The sequence below is a fragment of the Brachycentrus maculatus genome, unplaced genomic scaffold, assembly GCF_059751285.1.
Source record: "Brachycentrus maculatus isolate JH-2025_06_01 unplaced genomic scaffold, ASM5975128v1 h1tg000270l, whole genome shotgun sequence".
NCBI lineage: Eukaryota > Metazoa > Arthropoda > Insecta > Trichoptera > Brachycentridae > Brachycentrus > Brachycentrus maculatus.
Window position 1 is genome coordinate 180,980 of NW_028281021.1, and position 22,908 is coordinate 203,887.

General features: G+C 28.2%; 1 protein-coding gene across 3 annotated transcripts in view; it reads right to left on the reverse strand.

Moving 5' to 3' along the window:
• Window positions 1-22,908, reverse strand: part of LOC148305524 (poly(rC)-binding protein 3-like) — a 258,974-nt gene that overhangs the window by 167,327 nt on the left and 68,739 nt on the right. The gene's annotated exons all lie outside the window — the stretch shown is intronic.

Consider the following 22,908-nt stretch of genomic DNA (forward strand, 5'->3'; position numbering starts at 1 on the left):
TTAAATTGAACGAATGTAAGTAGTTTATCATAATAATAGTTACATATAAGTTATGTAAGGGTTTTCAGAGTGATTTTTTTAAATTTTATAATATTAATATATTTTTGTGTGTAAACAATAAAAAAAACATTGTATTTAAATAATATAAGTGTGAATCTGGTATCATTTTTTTTCAAGTGCGTAAAAAGAGCTTCACTTACAATATATAAAAGGTGAATTGGTGGGTCCTCGCTACAAAAATATATTAATCATGGATATGAATTAACAAACTAATATTACCTTTTTTTTTACAAATAAATAAAATACTTATTTATATTTGAAGCACTAACTTTGTGATTTTCCATTTTATAATTTAAATGTAACTTTATTTTAAAATCAAAATATATAATTTATTGTAACGTAATTATAATGTCAAAGAAGCGGTTTGCTTCGAGTCCTAAAGACATAATAATTGAGTTATAATAAAATATTTGTAGTAATTTTAAAACAAAGTTACTTGACAATTACTTGAAAAAATATTTATAAAATAAATCATTAAGGTATAACAACATAATAACTGTAAAAACTAGAAAACAATATTTTTTTTACGTATTTTTAATGTATTGATTCAGTTTCTGTTTCAACAACAAATTAAAATAACTAGAGTAAATAAACAAGACAACGAGAGCGATTGAATTCTTTGAACTTATATTCTTAATATTGAGTTTTTGAGTCTGAAATCCGAATTATTCTTTTAAACTTTGCTTAGATTTCTTAAAGCAAGGGCGATGATATGAATAATTGAAACGAAAAACCAAGTAAATAATTGAAAAATCTAAACTTTTCAAGCGAAAATGCTACGGTCTGAAATGTAAAAGGAAAAATTCCTCCGTGGATTTTCATTTTATTCAAATATACCTGCCATTTAATGAAATTTTCGCTAACGTAGCAATCTCCATTCTTCTACATATTTAGGGGACGAAGCTTGTATACACTTATGTAATTTTCATATGAGCAATTTCATAAACGTAAATAAATTATATTTTATTATTAAATGGCTCTCATAATTTTAATATTATCTTGATTAAGAATGTTATTATAGGTGTTAAAATTTATTACATAATTCATATTATGTACACACAATTTAAGGAATTTGAGACATACTGATAAAATTACATGAAGCTGTATTCAACGCATGACTTGAATGAGATAAAATAAAAATATTTATTTACAGAAGAAAAGCTTTTTGATTCACAATGTTCTGAGATTGTCGAAACTGTGAAATGCGAATATTTGATTACGCTTTTATCGGATTCTACGATATAGGAGAAAAATATATTTGATAGAATATACTTAGATACCATGAGTTAAGTATAAATATGTTATGAGGGAAGGAAAATTGGAGATAAAAAGTTGGTCGGAAATGTAAAACATCAGTTATAGTTAGGCATTTGGGGTTGCATTCCTGTACTCGCATAACCTTGTGTTAGATTTAGGTACACTGTCAACGAGTACGAATTATACACACACATAAAATATGTATTAAAACAGTAATGCAAGTTATATTTGTTTATTAGTTAGTTTAGTAAGTTTACAATTATTATTTTTTATTTTATATAAATTGAATTTTTATGTGTTTTAACAATAAAATACAATTTAGTACTCTCTAAAAATCAATTTTTTATTTTAACATTTTATATAAAAAGTAAAATGGTATTGCATTCATTAAACCCCAAATCTATAAATACAATAAACAGTAAATATCAAAAGAATAAACAAAATAATATTTTTATGGCAAATTGAGTACTTATTATGTGCGATTACAGTTTAAAAACATCAATTTCTGTATTTTTGTACTGTTTGTATAATAAACATCCCATATTAAGTGTTGGAACTACTTCAGGATTTAGTTTGTGTTTAGAAATGTAATAACTGTTTCTTGAAATATAGCGGTTACATTATATGAAATATTCCTTGACAACCTTAATACCCGATCTCCAACGCCGTTGTACAAGATAACAAATATCGTAGAGCCCTATTAATCTCCTAAGATCCGAGATTACGCTTCTACAGGTGGATCTTATACCATATAAAAGGAAGTAGAACGATAAAATACTCTCAAGAGTAGAATAATCCAAAGTAGTATTTACATTGTAAGTTTATACTGAGTTGTTTGTGAGAATGTATGAAGAATGAAGGTTTACTCAAAGTTGTTGATTGGCGTGGAATTTTCTCCATTCATGTCCATAAAAATTATATCCATTTAATGCGATCCTTTCAAGATAAAGAGCGAATTGTAGTTCCAATATGCACATAAAATACACTGTTTCAAGTTTAACTTATTAAAAAGTTGATTTGTTAAGGATTTCCTTCATTTATATTTGTCCATAAAACTCCATTCAAGACAATGTGATAATTGTAGTTTAAATTTGCACATAAAATAAACTTTTCAGTTTATTTGGAATTATTAGAAAAGGTGATAAATTTGTTTTATCAATTAGATTAGCGTGGGATTTTTCCACCAATAAAAATACATATGATAAAGAGCGAATTGTAGTTTTAATATTCCACAAAAATACTGTTTTCAGTTAAACTTATTAAGAGTGCTATCAATTTGTTGTATTAATTATATTCGAATGAGATTTTCATGACTTTGACTTTGTTCAATCAATAAGATTCGTGTGAGTTTCCTTCATCCATTAAAATACATTTCAGATAAAGAGCAAATTGTAGTTCAAATATGTCATAAAAAACACTGTTTCAGTTTAACTTTTTTAGAAATGTAGTTAATTTGTTGTATCAATTAGGTTTGTGTGAGATTTTCTCCATCTTTGACATTAATTTGACATGTTATCATTAACAGGTAAAAATGCAAGTTTAACAGTTTATGTATATTGTCACCTTTTGAGAAGATCTGTAACTCTCAAAACAAAAGGTGTTTAAATTAATTAACTCATAAAAGTGGCTTGTACAAGAGTTTAATTGTTATATTTCAATTAGTATATTATTCCTCAAAGTAGATCAATAAATAATATAACATATCCCTTTTTCTTACTTCAAGCGCTCGAATCATGAAAATATGATTTTAATATTATTTTGAAATAAAATAAATATTATTGATAATATAGATATTTATTTATATTATTTTTTGAAATCTCAAAATGATGAAGAAGAATATGAAAGTCTGGATATTTAAGGGGCTGACGACCGTCATAGGCTGGTTTAAGTGATCATTTTACACACGTGTAACATTTACAAATTCTACCCACTATTGACAATCACACAACTCAAATTCTCGGAAATTCTATATATATGAACCAATTTTGAAACATTGTTCTTCAGTCATTAGAACTTCACTAGAGACCTCTACTGTTGAGATGAAAAGAAGCTATTTATTAAACTATCTTTGATGAGATGTCAAAAAATAATATGAAAAATAACTCCTATAATTGGAGATAATCCAGATTTGTAAACAAGTATTTGGACACACTAAAAATGTTGTAAATAAATATTTATTCATTAATACAAATGAAAAAGCGTTCTTGGGATAAAGTTATTCTTGCATAATTCATTGGATTCTAAAATGCATTTTTTCTACTTGAACGGATGAAATGGATTCCCACCGGAATAAGATTACCCGGTTGAATATAATCGTCAAGAACCTACATATTTAAGACCCTTGACCCCATCGTCAGGATTTCCGAGATCATTTCTCAGAAGATATGCATGGGTAATTTTAGCCAATTTACATCTACTTTCCCACTGTCTTTGGTCCTTGGCCAGGACTATACATAATTTTATGACAGATTTTTGGCTTATTTCGTAAAGTACCTAGCTTCGTCGGTTTATTTCGTAAAGTATTGGGCTTAGTCTATAGGAGAGAGTAAAATCACAGTGGTTTTTTGGCTTATAATTTATCTTAAAATCTTAAGCTAAAAAAAATATGGTTTCAAGCGTTTTTCAAATATGTGAATAAAATGCAGGATTCAAAACTCACACACAAATGAAAGACTCTCTGCTTAATAAAAGCTTTACTCATCCAACCATAGATGCCTCTAGTAAACTCGTGCATACTGTGTTACGAGTTTGATCAATTTATTTAGAAGTTTCAAGCATTTGAGAATAAGAAGTAGAATTGGTGAATGTTACCTACACGTGCTTAAAGTGATCACTATGTGAGTATTAAAATATAACACTGCATTTAACATTTTACTTAATACTGTTTTTAACTTTTCAATCAAGATAACGTTGCATCAGCCAGTGAATTTTTTAAATACCTTTAGTGTAAAGTGTTGGGAAAAAACGGTTTATTGTGCATACATACTGTTATTCTTTAAGGATTTTTTTTTTCATATCCGTTTTTATATATCATTAAAACCTTTACGATTTTTGTAAATTTACTACCAACAAAATTAAACATAAAACACACAGAGTACTCTTTGTGAACACTGTTTAAAACACATTTCAAACTCATTTTCCCTAATGGGTCAACATAATGAAACACCTTCACTGTACGGTTAACGTAGAAAACCTTATAACGATCACAAATTTGATATTTTTTACCCAAATTCGTTGTGAACAACGTTGGCTCTGCTTAAACAAGATTCCAAGTTGTTTGTTCTACGAGAATAGGAGGGATACCTCGGAATAAGGATACTTAGGATCACGAGGGAATGTTTCGAAGAGTAGATATACTCGGAAGAAAAGTAAAAAGGGGTGGCTGGAACACAAGGCTGTTAAAAGATTTTTAGCAATTAAAAGTTTTATATCTTGTCACAAGCTTTAACGATCGATGACAAGTAACTGTTTTAAAGCTTATTTTAATATCTTCCCTTTGTTCGAAGTAGGTAGAGAGATAATAATAATAAAATCTTGTCAATTTTATTCAGAAAATGAAATAGAGCAAAGATTCAATGTTTGAGGACCTTTTTTCCAGGTTTACTGGACAATTTTATACAAAGACTTTATCGAGAGAGAAAGTTTTTTTAACGATTGAAATTGAATTTAAGGCATTTTTAAGACTTCACACCATTATTGGGTCGTTTGTGTTTTTCGTTTCTTACTTATTTCATTTACTTACTAAATACCACTATTTCTTAAAATGTACAGTATTTTCAAACACCGTATGATGCGGAAAGCATCAAAACACGTATTACTGTAGTTTGAAAAAAATAGTGGTATTTACTGAGTAAAACATGCATTAAAAATGGATAGATTTTACCACACTGCCAAATTAATTAATGATATAATTATTGACTTTAATAATTTGTGTTTTGCTATTTTTGTAAAATAAACCATAAATCGGAAACATATTAATAATAAACCACGCATTCAAGTACAAGTAGTTAAATTATCTTACATTTTTTAAATGATCAACATTTTTTCTTCCATCAATTAATGAAATATTTAAAAAAATATTATTTCAACTGATATGCCTGTTCGCTTTGCTATTTTTGTAAATTAAAAATTCATGAAACGCCTTCTGTTATTTTTGTTTCGACATGATATAGCCTGCTCTGACCCCAACGTGCAGAATGAGGGTGGAGAATATCTTCCCTTGTGGACCATAAATTTAAAGTAAACTTAGTTGAAAATTTATTTTAAGATCGTTTATGCGTATTTTACATTAGATACGGTTCAATGACTCTACATCTTATGTAAGAATAATAATAGTAATTCGAGGAATAATAAGATTAAATGCTTAAAAGTAACGATTAATTAATTTCGCAAAGAATATACTGAAAATCCTATGTCAATAAAAAATATAAGAATTATATCATAAGGCTTAAAAAATATAAAAAAAATTATAAAAAATTACGGAAGGTATTACCATAACATATATAAATATCAAATCATATAACATAACATTATAATATTAATTTCTTTTGTGTTGCAAAAAATGTTTATACAGTGGAGAAAAATTTATTCAATGAATTTATTCTACTTTTTTTATTAATGTTATTTAGTTTTCTTTTACAACATTTTGAGTGTTTCCAAATACTTGTTCACAAAATCTGGATTATCTCCAATTACAGGAGTTATTTTCATATTATTTTTGACATTTCATCAAAGATGAAGAAGAATATGGAAGTCTGGGCATTTACGGGGCTGACGACCGTCATAGGCTGGTTTAAGTGATCACTTTACACACGTGTAACATTCACCAATTCTACCCATTATTGACAACCACATTACTCAAATTCTTGGAAGTTCTATATATATGAACCAATTTAGAAACCTTGTTCTTGAATCACTAGAACTTCACTAGAGACATCTATTGGTGAGATTATTATTATTATTATTAGTGTGTGTAAAATATATAATATCAATGTCATCATCCTCCTGATTCACGATTTAAATTATTAAGGTAAAACTGCGTTATTGCAATGCCGTAACCTATGAACCATTGTAGAAGGATTATGGTTAGAAGATTAATATTTTATAATTGATTTTTATCCTTCTGCATTTCCCTGAAAAAGTAGGGGTTGGACGTGTAGTCTAATTCACCCTGCGTGTTAAAATGTATTGATGAAAACCTCGTTGGAATAAGTCGAAACGTAGGACTCACACTATGACGCGAGACGCCCACCATCTCATCACTTTGGGGCTCCCGTTTAAGTACTTTGTCAGGGAATAAACAAGTGATAAATTGCTGACAGCGCCCCCCTAACCTGCCGCGAGGACCCGTGAAGTGGGCTCCGGGAGCTCCGTGCGGCTGAAATGGGGCTCAAGCACCCTCTCGATACGACGGGCCGACCCGAATACAAATGCCAAGAGCCGGGAAAATCAATCTGAAATGCTGGATTTTGATACACCCTTGATATAATAATATGGTCATAGAAAATGAAAGTGTGCCGGGTTGTGGTCCCGTAGTTAGTGTCGCGGACCCTTGAGTCAGATTCTCGGTTCGAACCCACTCTACCACAATTTGATACTTATTTCTAATAATGAGCTGCTTAGATACACAGTCATAGTATGAAATTTAAATATATTTGTAAATAATAAAAACACAAATGCTTCTCTTTTTTTAAAAGTTAAAAATAACCAAGGCAATACAGATAATAACGATTTTTAACAAAAAACTCATATTATTTTTTGACATCTCATCAAAGATGAAGAAGAATATGGAAGTCTGGGCATTTACGGGGCTGACGACCGTCATAGGCTGGTTTTAGTGATCACTTTACAAACGTGTAACATTCACCAATTCTACCCATTATTGACAACCACTCTACTCGAATTCTGGGAAGTTCTATATATATGAACCAATTTAGAAACCTTGTTCTTGAATCACTAGAACTTCACTAGAGACATCTATTGGTGAGATGTAAAGCAGCTCTTTACTAAGCAGAAACTCTTATATTAGTATGTGAGGTCCAAATCCTGGATTTCAATCACATGTCGTAAAAAAACTCATCATTTTAATACAAGAGGATATAATAAAATACATGTGGAACTGATAACACAACTTAGTTTGGAGTTTAGTCCTTACAATACATATATAAAATGGAACCTAGTTACGGATCCAAAATGAATGAACTAAAAAAATACTTTATGGAAACATATTTGAGTGATTTTTTGTATTTTATCCTTTGGATTCCTATAAACATATTTCTTATCTTATGTTTTTTTTATATGAACTTTATATTTTACATTTCGCTCTCTATTTTCTTACATTTTTTTTACATTTACTTTTTGCTGAAAAGTACTCATCGGGAATATTATATACAAGTATGTGACTGTATGTGGTATATTCAAATAAATACTTAAATTTTAAAAGCCTTATCACAACATATTTTAAGAAAAATGGGATACACCAAGTGAAATTTAAATTATAAATACATTGATATTTTCTTTCACACCATTGTTTAACTTCTATCTAGATACATTAAAGTTAATTTTTCTCCTGCTCGTAGTACTTGATATTCACACAAATCTCTTTTACCTTATCTTTTTAACATTGCTCTAGCAGATGTTGGGTTCAACCCTCGGTGAATGCAAATATTTACTCATTTCTATTCTATTACACGAAAACCGCGGGAATGTGTGTATATGTATAACATTAAGCATATAAAGTACACCTGTACCAATCCAAGTGTACGAAAAATTTACTAATTAACGCGGAACGGCCCCAGGCGGGAACGTGGAATTGCCAACCCCGTGAATTTTTCACTAGGCAAATTTCAGCGGTAATATTAATGTTAATTAGGTTTGTTAATTCATACGAATTCAGGAATTCAATAAACCACCCTAATTAAAACTAGCATGCGCAAATGGAGACGTCGCCTTTACAAGAAATAATCCTAATATCTTCATGAATATTTCACGTTTCAGCATTTCGCGAAAGCGACTGTGAATCGAAGCAAATGGAGATTGTGTATTTTTGAACTAACGATCACCATACTCGATAAAATAATCCACGATGGAATTTCCAATATCTATGCTAACATAAGCTTTTTTTCTCTTCATTTTTTGCATATTTTTGGGCGCTTTTTTTTACTTTAACGTCATATTAAAAGGGTTTTTATTCACAATATTTAAAGTGTGTCCAAATACTTGTTAACAAATCTGGATTATAGGAATTATTTTCAACAATATAGATGAAGACGAATATCGAAGTTTGGGTATTTATCTGTCATAGGCACCTGTCTTGTGTTAGTGATTACTTAAACAACCTATTCCAGGCCGTAAGCCCTGCAAATGCCCAAACTTCTATACTCTTCTTGACACATGATGTGTTTCATTATTAAAAACGCTTAAAAATAAAATTTGTGACAATTTTTTCGCCTTGTTATGGATTTTTCAAAGTAATGTCCATGTTCATGACATTAGTTTAGAAATGCTATTACAAGGCGTAACAATTGCCGCAAAATTTATTTTTATGTGTTTTTAATAATAAAATACAAATATGTAGACTCTAAAAAACAGTGTGTCATTTTAATATTTCATATTTAAATTAATCCGCCTCCGTAGTGTAATGGTCAGCACGCTCGGTTATCTTTCCCGGGTTCAATTCCCAAGGTGGGCAAAATAAATATAAGTGATTTTTTCACTGTAATATTTATTCAATATTACCATGGACTGGTGCCTGAAGCAGAGGGCTGATTACCTTTCCTTCACTTGTAAACAATCAAGATAACACTGCTTTATATGACACAGTGCCTATGCACCATTGGGGTGCGGATAAGGGTTTTTTTTTATTATATTTAAATTAAAATGGAGTTCAACAAATTAAACGCCAAACCTATAAATAAATTGATACTGCTATTCATGACCCAAGATATTCAGAGAGTGGACCTATTTACCCTTGGACTTTTCAACTCTGCCCCTATAACCTATAAACTTTGCATATGGTTTCAAAATTATCGTTCAGTTTGAAGATATACCTTAATTTAAGTTTTAATGGCGTATGTTATCATGAGATGGTATAACAATATTTAGTTATTACTGTTTAATCGTCCTCATTAGTATTCCTCGTACATATCTTGGATAACGATCTTAAGTGAGGAGATAATAGTATATAGGGTTCTCTGTAAGCCACAGGTGTTGTTCTATGCTACGCATGTAATATCATGTATATTGCATAGACTTATAACATCCTTTAAATACGGATATCACATGAGTAGTCCACTTGAAAACCACGTTATGTCGAAAAAAAATGTTTTTAGTCATTGGCGCCAATCGGTAGGAAATAAAAAATATTAACGTGCATATTTAACAAATCTGGCAGAATTCGTTAAGTAAGGAATAAAATGGAATAGAATAATCAATCAATCACTTGCTATGCCGATCGACTCTCAAAAAATAAAATCTCTCAATAAAGCTCAAATCGGTAGAAGATTTAATTTTCTACCGATTACGGCCATTGTGGCCAAGATAATGTGGCTTGCAAGTGATCTACTTACATAATAAATAGAAAATAATAGGCAGTGACTGCTGAATCAATTAATGAAATGAGAAAAAAAAATTCGGGAATATGTCACAAATTTAATCAATTATTGAATTATTAATGTACTCCGCAAAGCGTTGCTGTGGCTCCGTCTAGCTTAATGGAAGGAAAGAGAAAGGAAAGCGCACATTTCTCACATGTTTAATTTCATAACGATTGTGGGTATACAATATTTGTTGTCAAGAATTATGCTGTCCGACACGAATGATAAAAAGTTTTGCATGTATTTCTGTTATTTTCAACATATGGCTCTGGCATTGCAGTCATAAAACTTTTTAAAAGCATTTTTACACCTCACAAGTAGATAAAAAAAAACGCGTATTCGATTGCAACCTTGTTTGAAAATTTCATAGTAATCAGTGAACAACTTTAGGATATTCAAGATTTCAAACAAACAAACCACTATATTTTTATATTGTTTTTGACATCTCATCAAAGTTGATGATGAATATGGAAGTCTAGGCATTTATTTGGACACACTCAAAATGTTGTAAAAAATATAAACATATTTTTATAGATCCCAAAAAATTACAGTTTAATGGACTTGAACTGGAATATTTTGGAAGGCTGTACCAGATTTAAATTTTAAAATATTAACTCTGAAATTCTAAAATTAATTTTATTCTGAAACTGTAGTGTCTTAATTATTTTTTGTTTTCAAATCGTACAATATCCATTTGTTATTATTTTTAACAAGCATAAAGTAAGATATACAAAGAAATATTATGTATCCACTACATTCACAGTCCCTCATAGTATAAACATAAAGTCAGGGAATATTTCATTTCACTAATGGAATCAACACTAACTTTATGTCGTTTCATGATTACAATATGTCATATAAAACAAACTTTGTTATTAGTTTAACTATAATACATAACTAAAGAGTAATTTTATAATAGTTACTTAAGGTATTATACAATAGTTACAAAGAGCACTTTTCCCGTCAAATTTAAAACTATTTTTTTATTTCTTTACTAAGCTTATATTGCAACTAATATAAACTTTTATTCACACTTAATTTACATCATATGTATATTTACATCTTCTTACAGTAAACAAAACATTTATTTTTAAATTCTTTCAGACTCTTTTCATTCTTCACACATTCAGGCATCTCATGATACATTTTAAAACCCTTATACTTTAAACAATTTTGTGACTCGATTTTTTTCAACAATGGCAGTCTTATTTTATCCTTATTTCTAGTAATATGTTTTAATATGATTTATAATATGATAAATAAAAATACATAATTTTGTAATATATTAAATGTTTAAAAAAAGCTTCCCATCAATGGAGATAAAAAATAAAAGGGATATTTTTTAAATGTAGAAATATACAGTAAGGGTATATGGGGGTAAAGATTTTAAGGAATAAAGTATCAATAACAGAAATAAAATAAGCTTTATAAAATAAAACAACTTTGTTCTAACCACTATTTACTTTATTTTGTTTTTGTTTTTTGTATACGGAATGCGTGGATATCGTAAGGGAAGGGTAATTAACTATAACCTAACTATGTGTATTTCAATGTTTGAGAATTAGTACATAAACCCTGAGGATGACAAGATTATTGTCGAAACCGGTTGTAAAAAAATTACCAATAAAAAGTGGTTAAAACAAAGTTCTTTTAATTTTATAAAAATTTATTTTGTTTTATTTTTATTTTATAAAGTTTATAAAATATGCCACCAAGTATCTGCGAAAACATCAAGAAAAGAAATATAATACTTTGTGAAATTTAAAAAAAATGTTAAAATGTTATTTGCAACAAGCTACTATTGGTTAACACAATAACTTGCATATGACCATTTTTGAGTTTATGAATGTAATCACGACTAGTTTCGATAACTACAAATATTCTCATCAATAGGTGAAAATACAAAAAAAAACAATAGTCTCAATAGTGTTTATATTAATCAACTCAAAAACATGTTCTTACTCATGATTTTAACTAAATGATGGACCAAAAAAAAAAAAAAAAACAGTTAAAAACTTTTTGTGTTTCGTTTGTTTTATAAAATTAATATTTTTGTTGTGATTTCTTTTACCGACGAAAAATTTGGTTTTTGTTCTCATATTCCGCGACACTACTACCATAGTAACGTCATTTCAGTCGGCAAAGTTAATGCCAAATCGATAAAATATATGTATATAGTACCTTTATATGTATACATATCGCTCACTCCTTTCAAGAACGTAATAAATCAAAAATCGACAATTTTCAATGCCTAGAAAATGTACTTTATCCCAGCAAAAGCGGCATATTTTTAACTTAATATTTACCCACCACAGGGCAGCAGACAGTGTTGTATTTTAAAGAAAAGATATTGTTAAATAATTTTTTTAAATATACTAAATATTTACAACATTTTGAGTGTGTCCAAATACTTGTTCACAAAATCTGGATTATCTCCAATTACAGGAGTTATTTTCATATTATTTTTTGACATCTCATCAAAGATGAAGAAGAATATGGAAGTCTGGGCATTTACGGGGCTTACGACCGTCATAGTTGTAAATAAATTATCTGGTCAAATTATAAGCTTAATAATAAAAATGAAAATGGTATTTTCTGGCGTTTCTCATGTGTGTGATTATAATCCAGGATTCGGATCTCACATACTAATATAAGAGTTTCTGCTTAATAAAAAGCTTCTTTACATCTCACCAATAGATGTCTCTAGTGAAGTTCTAGTGATTCATGAACAAAGTTTCTAAATTGGTTCATATATATAGAACTTCCAAGAATTTGAGTAGTGTGGTTGTCAATAATGGGTAGAATTGGTGAATGTTACACGTGTGTAAAGTGATCACTTAAACCAGCCTATGACGGTCGTAAGCCCCGTAAATGCCCAGACTTCCATATTCTTCTTCATCTTTGATGAGATGTCAAAAAATAATATACTAAATATTTTTTGAAATGGAGAAAAAACCTTCAAGTTTTACCTAAAAAGATCTGTCGCACAGTAAAAAGTTCAATAAATGGCTTGATATTTATTTTTAATACATTGTATTATATTTTTAAACTTTAAAAACCTTTTCCTGAAAAATCAAGTTTTTTGATTTATGACCATATATCCATAGCATTGAAAAAACATGAGATAAAACTACGGGAGTTTATTTCATCATAAAGGAAGTAATATTATACGCTTAACGTCCGAATATTTTTCCATGTGATCATTATTTTATATTTCTCAGTCAACCTATTGACCCTTGTTAGCAGTCTACAAGCATCTAGTTAACGCTATCATTGAATTCTAAGAGAATTTCCGCTTGAGGGTGCTCTCGACTTACTCAAATCCTCGCTATTTTCTTCTGTAATAATATATATCGAAATGATACACGGTTAGTCAAAATTAACAGGCATTTATTTTTTAAAAAAATACGACTTTCACTAAGAAATTCGTTTGTGTATTGGATTTTACATCAGATGAATGACAATGATTGCTTTTTGTAGTTTGATAATTTCGATGAAATAATTAATTAATTTTATTGATTTACCAGTATAATGATTTAAAAGAGGAAGTTTTTCACATTTTTCCAAAGAAATATCGTGTGAAAAAATATCGTAAACATTTATTTTTATTTTACAACTGTTAATAATAAAATATACTCGAATTTTAACTCAGTATCTGTTGGGTCAGCTCTCCTCGTCCTTAGGGTGTAGATCCTTTTATAATGGGCAACGTCACCTAGGCCATACCATTGAAAAATAATTCTGCAGCAATCATGAATTCCTTGATCTACCTCTAGATGACCTCTTTCATTAAAGATCCATGGCAATATATTGTTAATTAAGTTAAATTATTATTATTTTTTTTTTTTTGTTGAATGATATTTGAAATGTTTGTATTGTATTGTTGTGTTGGTATAAGAGCTTATGGGTAGTTTGCTAGATTTACATACACTGACCAAATGATTAGGTTTTCAAATATATTTATTTTCATCTTTAAAAAAATCATAACATTTTTTCTTTGTGTCCTTACTTACTTAATTATATTAAAATAAACCTCAAAGTATTGTCAAAAAGAAAGAAAAATCACCATCATTAAAATTTATGTTAATAGTGTTATCGAATTCCATCATCGAGTGTGCATTATCACAAAATGTGGTCCTATTTTATGAACCCGAATTAAATTTTGCCGAAATTTCTGCCAAAATGTCTGGCAAATTCGTTTCCAGTTCGTTGACATAATTTGGCATTCAGACCACTTTTAGCCAATTTCCTTTCTAGAGTGCATGGAGCCTTTCAAGTTTCTAGAATGTTCTGGTGAGATAATACATTAAAGGAGGCCGTGATTAAAATTGATTGCTAATGGGACAAGCACTTACTTCGTAGGTCACAAACCATAACTTGAGGTACAAGCACCATCTTGTTTCATTACGCTTCGGAATATTGTCCCATCTTCTATATGCCTAGCTAATGGATCCTCCGTAATAATAAACTTAGTTACATACTTTTTGCTTCCACGGTAACCTTATATTATATATTTATAAACAGTACACGTTCCCACTCCCCTGCTTTCATCGTTTATTTTTCGATATTACAGTATCGAGTGCCATTTCTAGGTACACCTGTATATCGACTTTTTTGCTAGTTTTGTTTTAAGTGTCATCTCAGCATATCGATGTTGACTTTTTCAGATAGTTTCGTATTGAGTGTAATCTCTCTAAATATAATTAACTTTTTTTTCCTATGGTTTATTAATGTCACTTCTTTCTATCGACTTTTTTCGATAGTTTCGTATTAAGTGTCTTTAAATCGACTGTAATTAGAAGAAGGGCTTAAATTTGAACATTGAAAAAAAAAATTAAGTAACCATTAAAATTATTTTAGGATTGTAAAAATAATATGGAAATATAAAAACTATGGTGAAATCTATATATTTTGTTGTTTTTTTCAACATTGTAAATAAAAACTAAATGGAACATTTTTTTAACCCCTTAGAAAAATGATATGGATATTTAATATATAAATATATATATATATATATATATATATATATATATATATATATATATATATATGTAAATATATATATATATATATATATATATATATATATATTTATATATATATATATATATATATATATATATATATATATATATATATATATATATATATATATATATATATATATATATATATATATATATATATGTAAATATATATATATATATATATATATATATATATATATATATATATATATATATATATATATATATATATATATATATATATATATATATATATATATATATATATATATATATATATATATATATATATATATATATATATATATATATATATATATATATATATATATATATTTATATATATATATATATAAAAATATATTTATATATATATATATATATATATATATATATATATATATATATATATATATATATATATATATATATATATATATACATTTATATGAGTCTTGTTCTTCACGGATCTAGTAGTTTTTGTAATAATTTGTTTTATGGAGCGGATATGTCTCTTGTTTCCATTAAGTGTCCATTTCTAGAAAACCTACAGTCTGATAGGTGTTTCTCCTCAGACCTTTTAGTTTGGGAGTGGGTTCGAGGTTCAAGGTATGTGTATGTATATAAATATATTTAAATGTAATTTTGGAACCAAAGGGATGGACTAATAAAGTTAAATAACCATTTCTTTCATTAGTTAAGCGACAGTTCGGAATCGGTTAAAATAAATTTGGTGATATAAAATAAATATACATAAACGTCTGGTAGAATAAACTTAGAAGAAAATAATATATTAACACTTGAAACGGATTTAAAAATGTTAATTTTGCGGAATTACATTATATTTGTAGCTCAAATAATTTCCCAAGTCCCAAAGGAATTATTTTACATTAATTAACGATAAAATTTGCTTGCGGATAAATTCATTGCCTTGTTCAAATTGTATTCTGTATTTACAGGGACTTGTATTTAAGGTTTTCCGGAATTCGAGTGTAGCTAACCAATTTCTCTATGCATAAGTCATATCGTTATAATTATTATTTTAATACCGGATTATTTCCGTCAAAATCAGTGTATTATATTATAACATTAGAATATTATCTCGCCACAAATGCGTAAAGGTATCCTGAAAATATAAATTACCAAGCGGGTTAAAGACATTAACGAATTTTATCATCGGCATTACCTTTCATATTTAAATATCTAAATTATTCATTAAAACTGTAAAAAAATTTAAAAAATTAATAAAATGTTTTAATTCGCATTCAAATGATGTAAAAAAATAGGTGAAATAAAAAAATATATACTAAGATAGTAAGTGGTTTTACATTATTTATTGATTCGGCATTAACTTTGTGGAATGACATGATTATTTTAATTAAATTAAACACTTGAATAATCCACTGAATTGAGTTTTAATTTGTACCAGAAGATGAAAACAATTGTCTTTTTCGAAACTAGTCGTAAATAAAAATAAAACTCAATTCAGTGGATTATTCAAGTGTTTAATTTAATTAAAATAAGTGGTTTTACAACGAAAAGTTATTATTATTAATAATCAGTTATTATTATTTACTATAAAAATCACTGGGCGGTGTAATAACGCATTATCTATATTATTTATTTATTTTCTCAACATTAATTTTGTGATAAAACATGATTTGATTAATAAAAAAATTAAATAACTGTTTACACCAGTTGACTATTTAATTGCTACGACTAGTTTCAGAAGTTATACATGCTTCCATCTACGGGTTTAAATAAAAACACAGTTTATATTCAAACTCGTAAATGGAAGGATTTTCCCGAAACTAGTCGTAAAAATACAATACTCAAGTGGTAAAAACAAGAGTTAATAATTTTCGCATTTAAAAAAAAAAACTAACTACAATTTACAATAATGTGCCCTCATTAGGTTTTTCCGTGCTTGTGGCATGTTTTACAATACCCATTCGTAAAAGTATAACATGCAATCAAATACTACATGGTCGAAAGATGCGGTTTACTTCAGATCAACTCGCCTCCATGTTTTATTAATGAATAACTCTTTTATATCTTGTTTTGTTTTTTAATGACTTACATTATTTAGATAACTATGACTTTACTTCTATTCAGTAAAAAAAGTTTTCTTTTTCAGTATTATTAACTTACTGACCAATCGATCGATCAATACTTAAAGAAATTGGAGTTTAAAGCCATATTAAATATGGATCTAGTAAAAATATTCAATTTTAGATAAGATTTCTTCTTCTTTATTTAGGACTATGTCCTGTCATTCTCCGATCTGCTCCTGGGAGGTGGAAGACCAGCTATCTCTCCATCGTTAAAGTGGTCTTCCTGAGGGTCTGCTACCTCTTACGCTGCTGTCCGCTACTATCCTCACCACTCGACCCAAACTCGCTCTTCCAACATGATTTTTCCATAAACGTCTTCTTTCTCTTCCCCATCGCACAACATTGACATCGCAGATTTTCAACATCGCAGATTTTTCTTATTTCAGAGTTTCTTACTCTGTCGATCGTCTTCGGTATTGGCAATTAGGACAGCGTCATCTGCATAGCATATGATTTCAATGTTTTTTTTTCCTATAGTGTAGCCCAGTCCTGTAGATAAGTACTCTTTGAATTCACCAACCGTTACAGCAATTTTAAAAGGAAATAAAATATGACCATTTCTGAGTAATGATCATTTTTATTATCCTTAAAAAAATTCAATCCCATGCGTTAAAATCTCATAAAATATGAAAATCATAGTAAAACAAACTTAATATTCTACGTTTTAACATTAAAAAACCTTTAGTTTGAGAAGTCTTGAGGAAATAAATTTCAAATCGATACCCTAAAATACGATTTCTTGACATCAAAACGTTTATCTCAAGTTGGTGTTATTTTAAGGGTCGATTCTTATCATCACGAGGGGTTTAAATTAATTGTTTGATAAACTCGTCTGTATGCTAATCATTCTAAATGTGATTTAATCAGTTTTGTGGGGGAAATTTAGAAGCATGAATTAAATTGAAACTACTAAGCAATCATTAACCAAATATCGGAGATGGTTACGGAGACTTTTAAGATTTTTTTAAATAGAAGTATTGTATTATAGAAATATTTTGGGTCGAATTTGTATTTGAGTCTTGATTTCTAGAAAAAAATCCAGTTTTCTAGTGATATGGAGTGATTGAATGAGTATTTTTATTTTTTTTTATTTTTCAACATATGATATATATTGAAAACTATTTTTGAAATAAAATATACAGTCCTTTATAATTTGTAAAAGAAATTTACAAATTGAATTAAGTATTCAATATACTTATATTTTTAATTCATTATTTTTATTATTAGAGAGGAAAAAGCAATATTTGTGACTTCATAATAGTACACGAAATTTGAAAAAGGTTTTTTTTTAATTCAACCTGTGTGGCAATATTTTAAGCTTTTAATAAGCATGTAAATGTAGGTATCTATATACATGCCTCTAAAGTAACGTGTATAGTACATGCACATGTCTCTATATTAATACGAATAGTACCCTTTATTCATTTAAATAATAAATGTGATGTTTTTTTCGTCGAGAGTTTCATTTTTATAAATATTTCCGATAAGACATCCGGGAAAAACTCTCTTTCAGAATAAAAACATGTATTTTAAAGCCAAGTGATCCCAAAAGATTGTGTTATTCATTTTTTCATGTAAATTATTCAAGTGGAAAAGTGTTTTAAAAGAAAACTCCAAAGACAAGACCAAAAAGTCTACGTAAGAGATGATGCAAAAAACTTAACATATTACGAAGCAGGTTAAAGTTTTGAAGTAAGTTGTAAATAGAAGAAAAATGTATATTTTTTTAAAAGAGAATTTAAGAATAATCTAAAGATTTATAGAGGTGGTGTAATGTGCTTAAGAATATGAAAGCGAACAAAAGTTTATCCATTTTAACTTACGGTCATATTTTTTTGAATATTTACATAACATCAAGAAATTTAAACACATTTTTTCCGACAAAAAAAAAACTTGTTGGGAAACGGTAATTGTTCATAATGGTTTTACTCGCAAAAATAGGATTCACTTAGCGTCCGGCACTGCGGGATTTTTTTTTTAGAACTAGAAAATATATTTCAAGATTTTTTTCAACTCTTTATCTCTCAGTAACTCTTTTTTTTCAATACCGTATATTTGTTTCGAAGAAAAACTTATTTTATAAAAAAAATTACACAGTATTTTAAGAAATGAATTAAATAACATCAAATATTTCCTGGGATTACAGAAAATTATGTACCGATTAATGAATACTGAGCTTTACTGAATTCCTGTTCACTTGTTTTTTAACATCTCAATATAGATGAAAGAGAATATGGTCTTGGCATATATTTACAGGGCTTACGACCGTCACAGGTAGGTTTAAGTGATCACTTGATGAAGTTCCTGTACACTTTGTTTACACTACTCCTAAAAATTAGTACCGATCGATTTCAGAACAAAACGTAGAGTTTCATCTTGAAAGAACTTATTTTTAAAGTGGAAATTGCTTGTGTTACTTAAAATATAAAATACTGTCTATATTTGGCCACACGCTCCTGTCTCAGTCTTGTAAAATAGAAAAGAAAAAAAAGAGAAAGCGCACATTTTTTTTATTTTCAATTTCACAAACCTTTTGGGTTTATAATTAGCAGTTGTCAAGAAGCACGCCGCCGCTATGAGCAATGTTAAGTTTTGCGTACCGAGCTAATACTTTCAACAGTTTCAATGAAGTATTTTTTTTAAAGATTATTTCCTACAAAAACAAGCACGTATTCAAATGCGACGGACGTGAAAGCAATCGGCGAATAATTATTTAAGATTTATTGTAAACATTTTTTTTTAATCTTGTCTACAGATTTTTCACTTTTTTTATTGAAAAAATAAGATCTAGACACGCGACCAGTATCATTTCAAATAAAATGCTTTATTGTATCCTTGAATCTTTGCCTTCATAAAGTAAATTATTTGTTTCATTGATAATAAAAATGTATGCTTTTCTATTATTATTCCATACTCTCATGATGTCACTATGATCACGTTTTCAGTCAAAATTATTTTGATTCCAGCATTCACAAACCTGTGGTCAGTATCACAAGTGGAACAAACTAGATTGAACAAAGGTTAGGAGTTTGGTGCGCCATATTACAAATGATCAATATCCGGATCAAAGTTCACTTCAAATAACTTAAATGCAATTAATCCGAATCCCTTCAACTCCAACTAAAGCCCAAAATAACTGGTCTGGATTTTGAACTATCCGGCTATCCCTCACTTAGTAAATAAACTTTCAGGCAAAAATGAATCATTGGCTATGCAGTCAAATAACCATCGAATGAAAATATAGTATTAGCTTTCAGGAATTCAGCAAAATAAATTGGCTGAATGCTTTTGAAAATCTAATTTTGAAATATGTAACTCATTTTATTCAATCGTTTCAGAAAATATTTTTAAACAAATATCGTATTTCTAATGATTTTATTTTATATTTAGTTTTCATAAATTGTATGGGCAGTCACTTTATGGTAAAATCTTCATGCGGTAATCTTAAATTAATGTTTATTTAAAGTTTTACTTGGTTGATACGGTGTTTGAAAATTATGTATAATGCAACGAAACACATAAATATCATGATAAATTTTTAGAAATAGTGGTATTTACCAAATAAAACTTAAATTAAAAAAATATATTTAGGTACCTACTTGGATATTGTTTGCGCATTTGAAGTTTTCGCTGAGGCATCGGTTTTCATTCTGTATGATAATTCGTAATATGTTAAACATTTTTACTGACATAATTGTAGAAAACGAGATCAAAAACAATCGCTCAGTGTTACACATGCTCGTAGTACCGTGGCGTAGTTGGGCAGACGCTCAACTGCAAAATAGGCATGCGAGTTTGATTCTCGCCAATTGCATAATACATTCAGGAATGATTTATTTTCAATTGGTCTGGGTATTTGTGATGTATTTTTCAAATTTTTCTTCCTTAATATTACATTTTTATATACTGACAAGCCTCTCATAGTAGCGGCTTTGCGGATTATTCCTTTAAAAAAAAAAAGTTGTCAACCGAGATTTTGGGTGCCTTTCCTAAATACCAATTACTTGTTTTTGCTGTTGTTTAATGGCTGTCAATTTATTTTTGTATATTGTACAACGTTGGAATGAACAAAATTATATATATATATATATATATATATATATATATATATATATATATATATATATATATATATATATATATATATATATATATATATATATATATATATATATATATATATATATATATATATATATATATATATATATATATATATATATATATATATATATATATATATATATATATATGTATATATATATATATATACTTTCTGAATATAAGCAGAATGTTGAATGTTACACGTTTATAAAGTGATTAATCTGATCTATAAATGGCCAGACTTTTTAATGCCATATCCTTGCCCTATTGAGATACGAAAATCCTTCACCATTTTTATTTTATTTAAATTTAATTACTTGAGTAGTTTAATAATGCAATAATTTCCCTTTTCATTTATTTGAATAAAAGCTTTATAATTCATATTTCCATCTTGAAATTTTTACTTAAAAGAACTTTTTTGTGGAAAATCCTGCAAAAAGCCATACACTAAATCAATTTTAACTACCTACTTCATTTATAAATTTCCAACATTTTGGCGTTTCATAAAAACCGTAACATTTTATACAGTTTTTTGGATTTATATTTCGAATTTCTTTGAGAAGAAAATTAAATACTTTACACAGAATCAGAAATATTATATAATATTTCATGTGATATTAAATTTTGCAAAATGAATAAGTAGCTAGATTTTATTTATTCCTATAAATTTTTATTTAAAGCTCTTTTTTTATACATTTTCTTTAAATCTATCGTATTTTTTCCAGGCATATATTGCGAGATTTTATTTACTTTTATGAATTTTCATTTAAGCCTTTCTCACATTTTTAACCTATTTTTTTCCAACATTCTTATCGCTTTACTCATTTCATCATCGTGTACATAATAAGTCAATATTTATATCGTGGTGTCCTTATTTTAACATAATTTGTCTTGGACTTGAGCTTTGATCTTTCCCTTTTCCCCTTTTCCTCCCTCCCGCCCCTCTTCCAGGTATTTATATTTATTGACATATCGCTCACTCCTTTCAAGAACGTCATAAATCAAAAATCGTCAATTTTCAGTTGTGCATGCTTTCGGAATGTCCAAAAAATGTACTATATCCCAGAAAAAGAGGCATATTTTTAACTTAATATTTACCCGCTACAGGTCAAAAAGTGTTGTTTTTGCATTTTGAAGAAAAGGTATTGTTTAATGATTTTTTTCAATAAACTAAATATTTTTCAAATGGGGAAAAAATCTCCAAGTTAAACCTTAAAAGATCTGTTGCACAGTAAAAAGTTCAATAAGTGGCTTGATATTTATTTTTAATAAATTGTATTATATTTTTAAACCTTAAAAACGTTCTCCTGAAAAATCACGTTTTTTTGATTTATGACGTTCTTGAAAGGAGTGAGTAGTATGTGAAATTTTGTGAAAGGAAAGGTCCAATACCTGTTTTTTTACTCATTATTGTTAATGTATTTTAAAAACTGTTCTGTAAAATTTACAAATTAATAAAATAAAGAAAAAAAATATGCTTTTTTATTACGAATATGACATAAATTTCAAACATTTCAGAAAAAAATGTTTTATTTCTCAACGGAATAAAAGCAAGATGACATAAAGACATGAATAAATGAAACAAATGCCAAAAATTCGAGCAAGCAGCAGATTCCGAAAATTGCGATAAAATCGTCCCAATTATTTAGCGTTCTAAATGAAGACTGGGAAATCTTATTTGCATCCCTCTCCCTTACATTTTACTTCCCGTTCCATATTACTACAGCCCTCGGGCACAAAAGGTCGTAGAGT